Genomic DNA, 15404 nt, shown 5'->3' on the forward strand with positions numbered 1-15404 from the left:
GTAAGAAAGGGGTCACGCCTTGCCTTGGATATAGAGTTTTGAGTTCCTTTTCTCTTAACCAAGTGATCAGAAGTTAAATTGAACTAGATCAAATTGCTCTAGACCAGTGATTCCCAAAGTGGGTACCATCGCCCCCTGGTGGGTGCAATCCAGGAGGGCGGTGATGGCCACAGGTGCATTTATCTTTCCTATTAATTACTATTAAAATTTTTAAAAATTAATTTCCAGGGGTGCTAAGTAATATTTTTTTCTGGAAAGGGGGTGGTAGGCCAAAAAATTTTGGGACTCACTGCTCTAGACTAATAATATTTAAGGATTAATTTAAGGATTAATTAAAATTCTGCTCTGGTAACTCCTCTCTCTAAGGAGGCCCCAACCTTCATCTTCTCCTCCTGGCAAGAATGAGTCTTTTTTGGAGAAGGGTTGGGAGAGAAGGGGCTAGAAATATCTATTTTGCCTCTCTTCAAGCCACACAGGACACTCCCATGCTATAGAAGGAGGATAGCCCTCTCCAAACTTTAGGTCCTCTCTTTATATATAAGATGCATAGAAGAATAAGCCCAAATTTTCTGCCCTGTATACTTCTCTTCCTTACTGCCATTTTAAATGTACATTTTATGTATTTAATTAATTCAAATCTAGGCTATATTATTAGTCGATACTAATTAGGAGCAAAGAGTGATTAAAACAAAAAGACACAACTCCTTTTCCTTTCCTAAGAGATATAACAATCTGATCAGGGAAACAGGATAAACACTTGTAAAGAAAACTTTTATACAATGACAGAAATAATTAAAAGCTAACCAACCAAAGCAGTATGAAGATGACTTCACTAGTGCTAACAGGGTTTCTATAGTGATTGAAGTGATAGCTAAGTGGTAGCATAAGAAAATTTCATGGAAAAAAAGTAAGGAATTGGGGATAGGGAATAAAAGGGAATGTTTGGAGCAAGAAATTAAGAAAATTAGATAATTAAATCAGTTCCTTGAGAATAGATACTTCATCACCTTGTTTAGTACCTTACACAAAATGGATGTTTAATTAGCATTTTAATTGAATTAAAACTGTTCTGAGTAGTACATAAAATACTGACATAAAACACGTCATATTAGAATTATCTTGAATTATAAGTGTACATAAAGATAATGTTACAAAATGTATTATTGAAGTCATTTTTCCACATAAATGTTCTTAATTTATGGAATTAATGCATTCGTTTCAGCAAACACTAATTAAGCACATACTGTGTACAAGTACTTATGCTAGGCTCCAGGGATCCAATGACAAAAACATCTTTACTATAAAGGAGCATCCATTCTCTTGGCATTCCTACTACATGAACATTTTAAATAAATAAAATAAAAATGTCCTGTATATATTCTGCATTTCAAATCCTATGGAATTTAATTCCTGAATTTGAGTGGTGTTCCTCAAGTGAAATTGTTGATCTCAAGGAAGACTCAAATCACAAATGAGAATACAGTTTATTGCCTATTAAACATATTTAAAGGATAAATTCATAATTTAAAAAATGACTATACCAAAAATAAATCACAACGTATGAATGCAAAGTCTCAAACAATATTACCTTGCTATTGTGCCAAGTTATAGATCTAAAGAAGCATAACAGCAATGACAGCTTATTTTAACAGAACACAGTCCACTGAATCGGCACTCAATTTCAGTCAAGCTGCCCCACTTTCTCCACATTTACAATGGAAAGATAGGGAATTTCTTTTGTTGTTTCAAACAGAGGAGGAATAAACAAAAAAATGAAGATGATAGTGTGGAGATGATGGTGCTGGGTCTAGAGTTAAGAAGACTTAAGTTCAAATTTGACTGCTGCAGTCACTTAATTTTTGTTTACCTCTTCAGTTTTCTTATCTGCAAAATAATAAGCACCTATTCCCAAGGCTTATTGTAAGGATCAAATGAGATAATAATTGTAAAGGGCTTAGTTCAGGCAATCTATAGCATATAGTAAGTACTATATAAAGATTAGTTATTATTGTTGTTGTTAAATGGACAATTTGGGAAACACATTTATACAATAGTGAATTATATAACAAGGAAACACATTTGCCAAAATACTTGGTCAACAGACCTTAAATATTCATGAACCAAGCCTTCATGGACTAGAAGTCAAATTGGTTCACAGATCTAGTGTTGAAGGAATCTTAGTATGAATTTAGACCAATGGCTTAATATTATGTATAGTGGGAAAGCTCTCTCAAAGAGAAGAAAAGGAATACAGGGAGAAATTTAGACATTGTAATAACAAAAGATATCAATAAAATTTGGCTCTATTAAAATGGGTAAAAAGTGATTTTAAAATTTGCCAATAAATTCAACTTTCCATCTACCTTTCTAGGTTTCTGATATAATGCATTATTTAAATACGTTTTCATACTAGAGATTTTATAAGCTCCACCTCTCTAGAGGACTAATAAATTGACTGTGTAAAAATACCCTCCTCCTGAGACTAAAATTTGACAGAGTAAGTAGAGTAAATGATGACATGTTGCTTAGATCGAACATGAGTATTTTTCTTTGCATGTTGCTGCAGCACTCACTGACTGGTTTTCAGGTTCTTAGTTTCTCTTAAGTCTACATCAGAATCCATTTCAGCTACGGGAAAAAAAGAATACCCTAGCATTTCAAAACTATGGGTTTTTCAAATATAAAATTTTAAATCTTTTTGTTTTTCTATCACCTACATTTCCCATTTTTTTCCGAAAAAGAAAAGCTCAGCAAAAATAACCAACATATCAAAAAAACCTCTGATGCTGTATGCATTTCTCTCTGCAAAGTCAGGAGGCATCTTTTATCTCTTCTTTGGAGGTATTTGGTCATCATAATTTTACAGTAATCATTTTTTAAATGAAAAAAACATTTATTAAATGCTTGCTATATGCCAGGAACTGTCCTACATGCTGGGAAGACAAATATAAAAGAGAAATTCCTTGTCCTCAAGTAACTCTAAGTGAATGGATGAACTTCTAAATGAATGCACTTCAGTGCATTCTAGAGTGAACTGAAAGGATGAATATGTGTATATTTGGTCTGGAAAGTAATAGAGATGGTGATAACCTCTTTTTATAATTTTTATTAAATAAATATCTTTGTTACATATATTTTTATATTCATTAATTTTTTTCCTTTTGAATTCCAAAATCTCTTCCTCCTATCCATTGAGAAACTAGGCAGTATGATACCCATTATACATGTGAAGTAAGGCAAAACATATTAGCGATGTTGAAAAAAAAAGCAAAAAAAAAAGTGAAAAACAATACAATTCAATTTTAATTTACTGTTCATTAGTTCTCTTTCTGGAAGTATTCATTTTTTAACATGAATTCTTTGGAATTGTCTTGGACCATTATATTGATCAGAGTAATTAAGTCTTTCATATTGAATTTCATTAACCTCTCCTTTGATTTTTAAGATTTCTATTTTGGTATTTAATTGGGAATTTAAAAGTTGTTCTTTTTCTAGGTTTTTTTTAGGAGCATGCCCAATTAATTATCTGTTCTTTCCTCTTTTATTGATAACGTGTTTAAAAATATAAATTTTCCAAATGTACTACTTTGGAGGCATCCCACAACATTTTGTATGATGTCTCATTGTTGCCATTGCCTCTTATAAAATTATTGATCTGTTCATTGAACCACTCCTTTTGGGATTAGATTGTTTAGTTTCTAATCAATTTTTAATCTTTTTCCACAGTCATTTATTTATTGAATGAAATGTTTATTGCATTATGGCCGGAAAAAGTGCAATTCTTATTTCTGCTTCTGTTTTTACTTGCAAGGTTTAAATGCTCTAATTCATTGTTATTTTTGGGTATAGTTGAGAAAAAGGTATAACATTTTTCTATTCCCATTTGGTTTTCTCCAGAAAGCTATTACGTCTAACTTTTCCAAGATTCTATTAATTTTTAAAATTTCTTTCTAATTTATTTTATGGCTAGACTTATCTAGTTCAGAGAGGGGTAAATTGATGTCTCTCACTAGTATAATTTTACTCCCTATTTCCTCCTGAAATTCATTTAACTTTTCCCTAAAAAAATTAGATACTCTGCTATTTGGTACACAGATGTTTAGTAATTGTCTTACTTCATTTTCTGTGGTACCTTTCAGTAGGATGTAGTTGCCCCATTTATCTTTCACTCTCTTTTTAACCTTGCTCCTCCTTAAAAGTCTACTTTACTTCTAACCACTGGCTGGCTTATCCCAACATCCCTGTGATCACTTCCCCCTTTTTCTTATCCCCTTTCACTTCTACTTCCCTGTTGGCTAAGAAAGATTTTATACTCAACTGAGTGTGTGTGTGTGTGTGTGTGTGTGTGTGTGTGTGTGTATTCCTCCCTCTATCCTATTTTCTTCTGATTCTTCTCTCTCTTTTTTTACCTTGTCCTTCTCAAAGGTCTATTTTGCTTCTGATTACTTCTTTCCTTGATTTACTCTCTGTCTTATAACTTTCTGCCTTTCTCTTAGCCCCTTCATCTCCTACTTTTCTTTCAGATAAAATAGACTTCTGTACCCAGCTTAGTGTGTATATATTCTTCCTTCTTTGAACCAATTTAGATGAGTGTGAGGTCTAAGTATTCTGCCCTCTTCCCTTCATTTTTCCTTCACTATAAAAACTCTTCCTTGCACTCCTCTTTTATAAGATAATTTTCCTATTGTTCTTCTCCCTTCCTCTTTTCCCAGTGTATACCTCTTTCTCACTCCTCCACTTTTTTTAGGTCACCCCAACATAATAGACACATCCAAGTCCTCTGTCTATGTAGACTTCTTCTAACTGCCCTAATAAGGATAAAGTCTTTTAAGTGTTTCATGTATTATCTTCCCATTTGGGAATGTAAATAGTTTAACATTATTAAGTTCCTAATCATTTCCCTTTCACATTCACCTTTTTAATGCTTCTCTCTAGTCTTCTGTTTGTATGACATATTTTTTATTTGGCTTTTCATTAGGAAAGCTTGAAAAGTCTCTTATTTTATTCAATGCCCAGCCTTACTGCCTACTCCTCTCCTCCCACAGATCATACTGAGTTTTTTTGGTTAGGTTATTTTTTGTTATAATTCTAGCTCCCTTGACTTCCAGAATATAACATTTCAAGCCTTCCCTCCTTTATTTTGGTAGCTTTTAAATATTGTATGATCCTGACTATGGCTACAATATATTTCGATTGTTTCTTTCTAGCCAATTGCAACATTTCTTCTTGACCTTGGAGTTCTGGATTTTTTTTTTTTTTACCCTTGTACTTTGGTGTATTGTCTCATAGGTGGAAGATTGGTAAGGGTGGGCAATGGGGGTCAAGTGACTTGCCCAGGGTCACACAGCTGGGAAGTGGCTGAGGCCGGGTTTGAACCTAGGACCTCCTGTCTCTAGGCCTGACTCTCACTCCACTGAGCTACCCAGCTGCCCCTCTGGATTTTTTCTATAATATTCTTGTGCATTTTCATTTTAAGATCTCTTTTAGGAGGTGACTGGTGGATTTTTTACATTTCTATTTGGCCCTCTGCTTCTAAAATATTGAGGCATATTTTCTTATTATTTTTTTTCTAAACATGATGTCTAGTCTCCATTTTTGTTCATGGCCTTCAGGTAGTTCAATAATTCTCAAATTATCTATCTCAGTCCAATATCTAGGTCATTGTTTTTCCTTTGAGGTAGTTCATATCTTCTTTCATTCCCCCCCCTTCCTTTTGGATTTATTTTATTGTTTATTGATGTCTCATGGACACCACTTACCCAATTCTAATTTTTAAAAAAAAATTTTTCTTTAGTGAGTTTTTGTACCTCTTTTTACAGTTTTGTCAATTCTGTTTTTTAAGCTATCTTTTCTTCAGTATTTTTATGTCTCTCTGTAACCAAGCTGTCAATGCTCTTTTCACAATTTTCTTATGCTATTCTCATTTCCCCCCCATTTTTCTTCTGCTACTCCTATTTTTTTTATATTTCTTTAAAATATTTTTTGTTCTTTAAAAGAAATCTCTTGCTTTATCTTTTCTAGGAATTTTTGTTGGGTTCCTGCTTAATTTGCATTTTTATTTGAGGCTTTGCTCATAGGTATTTTTACATTATTGCCTCCTGATTTTGTGTCTTTAGCTTCCTTGTAACCAAAGTAGATTTTTATGGTCAGGTTCTTTATTGTTGTTTGTTTTCTCATTTTCCCAATCTATTTATTGACTTTGAACTCTGTTAGAGTTGGATATTGTTCATCTATTTGGGAAGGGAGTAACAGTCCCAAGCTTCAGGTTTTTTCATCTTAGTATTTTCATAGCTAGTTCTGGGGATCTTTAAGTTTTCAGTGCTTCCAAGGTGATGTGATCACGGGAGAGGTGTAGTCACTTCTCTCCTGGTCTGTGCTCTGGTAGTTACCTAGGGAGAATTACTGTTCCTTTGCAGCTACAAAGCAAGTACTCCACTCTGACCTGGAACTCTACCATGAAGTAAGGTCCTTGTTCTCTCTGTGCCCTAGAACTTTGACCTAATTCTGCTCCTAGTGCCAGCATAGGAGTCTCCTGTAATCACTTTTTGACTAGCTGTCGAGTCTCCCTATCGTACCTGTGTGGTAATAACTCCTGAAACTACTGTGACTGCTGCTATCCCTACTGCTGCTATAACCACCACAACCTTCAAGGTGTACGTTGTTACCTCTGTACTTATTTCAGTGCCTGACCCAAATGTCATAGACTTCTCTTTCTGACCTCCTAAATTGTCCTAAGTTAGAAAAATGGCTCATTCTGATATTTTATTGGCTATGTCCCTCCAGAATTCAATTTGATGAGGGTATTTAAAAGCGTTTGAAGGGGAATGTTGGAAGAGATAGTTTTGAATCATCCCTCTCCTCTGCTTTCTTGACTTCACCTTTTGCAAACATTCTTTTTTTAATGCTTTCTTGTTATTCTTTCCATTTTCCTTGTTGTCATTGCATGCATTTTTTTCCTGGACCAGTTTAAGCCATTTTATATTACTTCACATTTCTGATGCTTCTCTTTATCCATTATTTCATATATATTCCAGTAATGCTGTATCACACTCATGTACCACAATTTGTTTAGTCATTCTTAAATCAAGAGGTAGCTATGTTTTTTCTAGTGTGTTTGTTTCTTTTTCTACCACAAACTGGCTCTCTATGTATGTACTGGATCTTTCTTTTTGTCAATGACTTCCTTGGTGTACATACCTAGCAATGGAATCTCTGTGATAAAGGGTATGGGCATTTTAAAGACTACACATTTCTATTTGCACTCTAGAATCAGTTTCTCAAGAATCTTCTGATGGGGAGACCTTTCTTGTTCCATCATTAGCTTCTTTCTCTGTCTTTCTCAGTCTATTTCTTCCTCCTTCCCTCAATTACTTTATATTATTTAATATTCTGTTTATGCTGTCTTATTCAATGTAAGTTCTTTGAGGATAGTTACTAATTTCCTTTTTTTTTCCATCTCCAGTGACTAAAAGAGCACCTTGTACTTGATTGGTTTATTGAATTCAACTTCACCAATAATGGACAAAGGATAGCTCTTTTTATTTGTAGATCTTCAAGGGGTAACAATCTACAAATTTCATCTATTCAATCACAACCAGTTCCCTGGAATTTTCTTGCTGAACCAAGACAGGGTAACATATTGTAAAGAGCTTTCTACACTGAATCATACTGTCTGAGTTGAGAGTCCATTTTGTCACTTAAAAGCTATATCCTTGGGGATATCACTGTATCTTTTTGATCCTGTTTTTCTCATCTGTAAAATGGGGAGAATCAGACCTTCCTATGTCAAAGGACTTTTCTGAGAATCAAAGGAGATTAATTAGTGTTTGTGAATGTGCTTTGTAATCTCTAAAGTTCTATACAGATGTAAAGTGCCATTAATAACAGAGCTTTTTATCTGCTGGTCTCTCTTATCAGGCACCAGCAGGCACTGTGAGTCTTTGAAAAATCATAGACTACAGATTATTTCATAGGCTCAAATGGAGTGAAGTGCCCAATTTTGGGCATATATTACCTTGTCTACCTCAGGAACTGGGGGTGAGTGGGTTGGCATGAGGAATAGGGAAGGTCAGGAATGCAATGTACTAATGCATATGAAAAGGCTTTTGTAAAGGATTAAATGCAGAAAATTACATGAGGTTGTTAAAGATGCCTTCAAAATATGAATACTTTAAAAAGAGGATTTTTAGTTTTACTCTGAAATTTTCCCCTCATTTGAATTCCAAATACCAGAATTTGATAAAAGGTCTAAGTGTATTCAATATATTTCCCTTTGCTTTGGACGGATGCCAAGATTTGGTAGTGGTACAAGTGGCATGCCTGTTCTCACTTTTATTCCCCACACTGCCCCTGGAGTTACCCTTGTATCCTACCAACACCACTTCTCCACATTTCTGTTCAGGACTATCCCTCAGATATGCTAAATTGAGTCAATTATACTCATCTAAAACCTGAAGGGTCTGAGTGAGGAAGTGACATACTTCTGGCTATGGGCTTCTGGTTGATTTCTCAGGGAGGCAGTTAGTGAAGAAGGAAGTTACTTAGCTAATAATTTCAAAAGAAGACTTGGAGAAGTAAAAAGTTTCACATCTAAAATTATGGGACTTGAGTTCAAATCTCAGCTTGGAAATTATATTGCATTTGACCAATTACTCAACCATTCTGGGTTTTCATTTCCTCATTTGTAGAGAGAGGTTGGACTAGATAGCCTCTGAGGTCTCTAGATTAGGGTAGGAGGCCTTAACCATTTTTTTATGTCAAGGACCACTTTGGCAGTCTGATAAAACCTGTGGACCCCTTCTCAAAGTCATGTTTTTAAATGAATAAAAAGCATAAGATTATAAAAGTAATCAATTCTAGGGAAATACAATTGTAAATATATTTGTTTTTAAAAACTTTATAGACTCCACATTAAGAATCCTGGTAATCTAAGGTTATGAACCTGAGACTTAAAGCTCAAGTGAAAGGAATTAGTATATACCACAGGGGGTAGCCTAAATGATCTCAAAGCTTCTTCCAGCTCTAAAGATTTAAGGCTAAAATCCTTAAAATATCTTTCAATTGACCACTTTTCCTTTTCATTAGTATGGTTTTACCTTTATTTAGAAAAGTTTTATTCAGATAAAAATACTAATACTAATAGTAGTAGTAGTATTGATGATGATGATAATAGCCAACATTTTATAGCACTTTCAAGTTGAAAAATTTGCTTTATAAATATTAACCCATTTTATCCTCACAGCAATCCTGGGAGGTAGGTACTATTGGCATCTCATTTTGAGAAACTGAGACAAACCAACAATGTGTCTGAATTTGAATTCAGATTTTTCTGTTTTCAGGTTTAGCACTCAATCCACTATACTACTTATCTACTGCTATTGTTCATAGCTTAGATATGTGTAGAATTTTACAGTTATAAAGAACTTTCTTTCTTTATAGATTTCATTTTATGGCTTGCTCATAGCAATCCTGAAAGGCAAGTGGCATATACATACTTCTATATTATATAGACATACATATGTAAATTTATGTAAACATATATATTTAAATTAATAATTATTTATTTTCTCTTCCTGTGACCCCAAAGAAATAGAAAAAGAAATGCTTGTAATGGGAGGCATTGCCAATATGTCAGAGGAACTAGAAAAGGTACAAAGAACTTCCTCCACATAGACCTCCACCAAACAGTTCTAGAAAACATGTCAAACTCAAATCTGATCAAGAAATCCAAGGGAGAAAATTAGAGTATGTCATTTTTCCAGGCCAAGCTGGCACAAGAGGGCAGAAATCCATACGCAGGGGACAAGGTTCAGGTCAAGAGCTCTGCAGGCAACAATCCAACTCAAGGAGAGGCTGTGCATCCACCAGCCAAAAGGAGTTCCCATATCTAGCAGAGAGGCCCATAAAACTTATGTTGAGTGTAATAAAAGGGAACAAGTGGCGGCGTTGTCATTCATGATCAGTTTCCAGTTATTTTCCACCAAAAAAAAGAACAAACAGTTTAAATATTATAATAATTAGTTACAATATGATGGTATATGGTAGTGGACAGCTAGAGCTATTTGCCTCAAGTTCCTCCTATGTAAAAAATGGGGATAGCAACAGTGGGATAGCAACAATACTTCTCATGGTTGTTGTGAGAATCAAATGAGATAACAGTTATAAAGTGCTTAGCACAGTGCCTAAAATAAATTAAGCACCATGTAAATTTTTATTATTATTATTATATCAATACTATGAAGATCTTAAAATTTCCTCAGTGTGGAAAATCTCTTAACTCATCCAGATTGCTAGTCACTTATCACCTAGCAGAAGAGACTTGGAAAGCTGCTTGAGGCTTGGTTGGGGCTTTATAGATGGTAACACATCCTCATTATATTTAAAGAAAATGAGGTTCTAAGAACTTAACTTGTCAAGATCATCTAGCTAGGTGTCAATTCAAAACCAGGCCTTCTGACTTCAAGACCAATAGGAAATAAATCCCCATGCAATTTTTTTTTTAAATTGGAGGAAAACTTATCAATGGAAAATATTGTAACTAAGAATCATAAGCTTTAGGGGGACCCAGAAAATATGAATTAGGGAAGTTTAAGGTAACAAAAACATTGATACATCAAGAAGAGTGAGGTTTATATGACGGATGTTATTTCCAATGTGCTCATTTGGCTCCATCTCTACAATTTTTGTGCTTTCCTTTATGCCTTTTTCTCCTTGTTGTCTTTTGTCTTAGCAACTTGAAACAGAACCTTACCTAGAAGAGATCCAACAAAGAACTGAAGTTTGGGAGGAACACTCTATAAACCCACTCTTTAAATGTCATGTTCTATAAGGAAGCCTTATGTGATTTTTAATGCTAATACCTTCCCTCTATTGATTATCTCTAATTCTTGATGTATATATCTCATTTAAATATAGTTGTCTTTATGCTGTCTTCCCCATTAGACTATCAGCTTCTAGAAAGCAGTGATTGTCTCTTGCATTGTATCTTAGGCACTTAGCAAAATATCTAGCACATAGTAAACACTTAATAAATGCTTATCAACTGGAATATCTATTCTAAGATATGCCAAGGCTAAAACAAGGAAAATAAGCACCAAAATATTACAGTAGAGAGAGCTACCATGAGTAACAGTCTATTAGTGTGATTTGAGGGGTGCTAGGAAATCTTGCCATCTGAAAATATCTCTTTTCTTGCCTGTCATATGTTTTTTGGCTTTTACCATTATTGATTCATTCCTTTGAGTTTTTAGTTGATAATTAAAATATTCCTTGGAAGAGTAAGTCAAGTCTATAAACATCTTTGAAGTGCTTATAATGGGTCAGGCACTGTGCTAAGCTTTGGGGATACAAATACAAAGCAAATGGAAGATAGTTCCCAAATTCAAGGAGCTTACAGAGAAGACAATATGCAAATAAGTATATATGATATATGTGTATGTGTGTATATTTGTATATATGTATGTGTGTTTATATATATACATATATATATATAATGACAATTAAATTTTTTGAGAGACAGGTTTCTGGGTCAGAATATCAATTTATTGATTAAGATAGCATCAACCAATAAATTAATACTCTGTGATCCTCTCAATAATCAAAGAAAAAGAAGTCCCTTTGCTTAGGTCCATAAATACATTTTGGTAGTTCATTATTCATCCTCTTCCTTGGACATTCCAAAGCACATCAGACTGGTGATTAGTTAATGAGGAGGTGGTTCATTCAGACTTTTAACCCCTTCCCATACCCATAGGTGATGGTGAAGCAGGCATACAGGAAGAGTTTCATTATCTCCCTTTTGGGGGAAGGGGATGTTGATTCCTCAGAGTTCTGAAGAACAAAGGAATGGGTACAAAGGTCAAAGAACTGATTGAAGCCTCTATCAGATATAGACATAATTCAGCATATATAAAATAAATCTTTTTTCTCTCTCAAGATATATATGTATATGCACATATATATATGTATATATATATACATATATATATATCAGAGATAATCTCAGAGAGAAGGCAATAGTGAGACAAAAGGTGGAATTTGAGATGAGTCTTGAAGGAAGCTATGGAAGCCAAGAGGCAGAGATGAATAGAGAGAGAATTCCCAGTGCAAGGAAAAGTGAGTAAAAAGGCATTTTCAGGAGATAGCTAGCTAGCAAGAAGGTCAATGTTGATAGAGGCAGGGTAAGGGAGGGGAATAAATGTAAGAATATGGGAAACAAAGGAAAAAGACCTTTTATGAAGGAATTTAAAAGCTAAATGGAGGATTTTACATTTGATCCTGGTATTAATAGGGAGCATGGGAAGAAAGGAGTAACATGGTTAGACCTACCTTTAAGAAGGTCATTTTGGAACCTTCAAGGAAGATGGACTGATTTGAGGAGAGATTTGAGGAGGGTAAAATCACCAGTGGACTACTGCAGTAGCCCTGACTTGAGGTGATGAAGGTTTACACCAAGATAAGGCCTGTATCAGAGGAGAGAAGGGGACATATATATGAAAAATGTTGACAAGGGAGAAACAGTAGGATTTGACAACAGATTGGCTATTTGATGTATTAGAGAAGTGATTCCCAAAGTGGGTGCCACCACCCCCTGGTGGGTGCTACAGCGATCCAGGGGGGTGGTGATGGCCACAGGTGCATTTATCATTCCTATTAATTGCTATTAAAATTTAAAAAAATTAATTTCTAGGGGGCTAAGTAATATTTTTTTTCTGGAAAGGGGGCGGTAGGCCAAAAAAGTTTGGAAACCACTGTATTAGAGTAAGGAATGGCTAGATATCTAAGCTGGGTGACTCAAAAGATGGTGGTACCCTCAATAGTAATAGGAAAGTTTTTGGAAGAGGGGAGAGAAAATGGGTTCAGTGGGGAAATGTGGGGAAAGAAAATGAGTTCGGTGTTGGATATATTGAGTTTGATGTCTAATTCTACATGTCACGTAAGTATTTACCAGGTTAAATAATTAACTGAAATTAGTTGATAGATAGCTTAGAACAGGATAGGTGTCCTTCAAACTCCAAGTCCCAGGAAGTGGTGAAAAGGGATGGAGAAACTTAAAGGATTTTTCAGAATTCAACACTCTGCTTCCCAATTTTACAAAGTGCAGGGCCTAATAGCCGCCCATAAATATAAAAAGAGGGATGAGGAGGAAAAAAAAATCAGGATTTAAAAAAGAAATTTCTACTGAATAAACTATGCCCTACTGAAGCTTCTAATATTCAGATTGTTCTCAAGTCTAGTGAATCAAACCATGTGCATTAATGTATCCAGTAATTGCCTGAAGAATCTCCAGGTCTTTAATAAATAAAGAATTCAGTTCTGCCACACAAGAATACAGAACACTGAAAAAGACAAATGTCTCAGTTACAGTAACAACGTTTCCTGGGAGAGGGCCAAAGAGAGGCCCAGAAAGTATTAAAAAGTGTTGATGTTTCACTTAAAATTCCCTTTGATTTAAGAGGCCATCTTTGGCTTCTCCAAAGAGCGAAGTCAACACCTCCAGGACTACGCAGTGACTCTGACTCTGACTTAAAATGAAAGCTATGCTTGGATTTTTTTCTCCCTCCATTCTCCATCTGAAGCTGTATGGTTTAAACTCAATGGAACAAGATATCCACATGTCCTGTATTTCCAGCTTCTTTTTTTTGTGTGTGTGTTGTCTTCCCCCTTAGATAATAAATTCTTTAAGGGCAAGAATTGTCTTCTTATTTTTATTCCAGTGCTTAACACAGTGCCTGGCAAATAGTAGGCATTTTAATAAATACTTATTTTCCTGATTCCCCTTTACTTTTGAAAAAGCAATAGCCTTTTGTAAAGTTGAAGAGTATTGCTATGGGAGAAGGATGAATGGCTCCATAAATAAGACTTCCCTTTGAGAATTAGTGCTATCTGGTCATTTTTCCTAAGGTATTTCCTATTCCTCTCCCCCTTCAAATTTTGGAAAATCCTTAATGACTAATTAACCCATCAAACATAGATTATCTACTATGTATTGAAAACTTTTACTCCACAATAAGGAAAATTTAAATGAAAATACCTCTGGGAAAAAGAACATTGTGACTTCTACTTAAAATAAAGTGTAAAAGACTGGTAAGAGATTCTTTCCTGAGACCAAGTTTTAGTAGTCAAGTCAATAAGTGGCTACGGCACAACATGCATCAGGCAGGAAGAGTAATAATAGCAAGTGATATTTATTGAGAGTCTTACAAAACTTTATTTAAATCTTATAGAGCTTTTCCCTCCCAATGGCTCTGTGAGGAATAGGGCAAGAGAGATTAAGGAGGCAGAAGGGCAAATTATGAAGAAGCTGAGAATATCAACTTCATAATAATTATGACATTACTAAAGGCTAGTCCTGTCCACATTATAGTCTTGGATAATCTCAGTATGTGAGGACAATGCTGTTTCTTCCTACCATGTGGAACAGTACAGGAAGTACACATTACAGTACTCACACTTCCCTAGGTGGCTCTGTCAATGACAGGAGACCCACACAATAATAGAATCTGCTACACAAAATTCCTTCTTTTCCCCTCTTTTTTCCTTTTCACACATATTTAATAGTTGCCAAAAAAAACCAAACAGAAATATTTCAGTATAAAAAAGATGCTAGCATAGCAAATTGTGAATAGCCATATGAAGATATGCTCCAAAAAACTAATAATTAGAGAAATACAAATTAAAAACAGCTCTAAGGTTTTATCTCACATCCATGATAAAAAAAGCAAATAACTATTATTGAAGGGGGTATGGGAGAATAGGCACACTAACGTACTGTTGTTGGAATTGTGAATTAGTTCAAATATCTGGAAAACATTTTGGAACTATATTAAAAAAGTCACTAAACCATATATATGTGTATGTACATATAAATATGTATATTTATATATACACTTTGACCCAGAAATACTTCTTTTAGGCACATATCCCCAAAAGATCAAGGATAAAAGGAAAGGTCCCAAGTGAAGAATATATATAGCAGTACCTTTTGTAGTAGCAATGACCTGAAAACAGAAGAATCTCAAAGGATGATGGTTCTGGCAAATTTCATCTACTTCATTTCAGTATGTAAGTAAAACTGGAATTTATTCGCTAAACAATATTATGATCTCTTTAATTCTCCCTAGAAAGAGCTGAAGTTGCTTTTATATCACCTTCTAAACAAATTAAAACAGAAAATATGGAAGAATAAGGCAATAAGTATAAAATTAATGGAAAAGCATTGAACCAACCAGCTAAAACCCACCACTAATTCACTCTTTCATCTTAGGCAAGTTAAGTCATTTCCCTTTTCTAGGTCTGAGTTTCTTCATGTAAAGAATAAGAAAGAACTAGACTAGAGGACCACTAAGATCCCTTTTACCTACAATATTCTCTGATACAATATTCTATAATAATCTCTAAGCACC

Source organism: Gracilinanus agilis, chromosome 3, assembly GCF_016433145.1.
Source record: "Gracilinanus agilis isolate LMUSP501 chromosome 3, AgileGrace, whole genome shotgun sequence".
NCBI classification, from domain to species: domain Eukaryota; kingdom Metazoa; phylum Chordata; class Mammalia; order Didelphimorphia; family Didelphidae; genus Gracilinanus; species Gracilinanus agilis.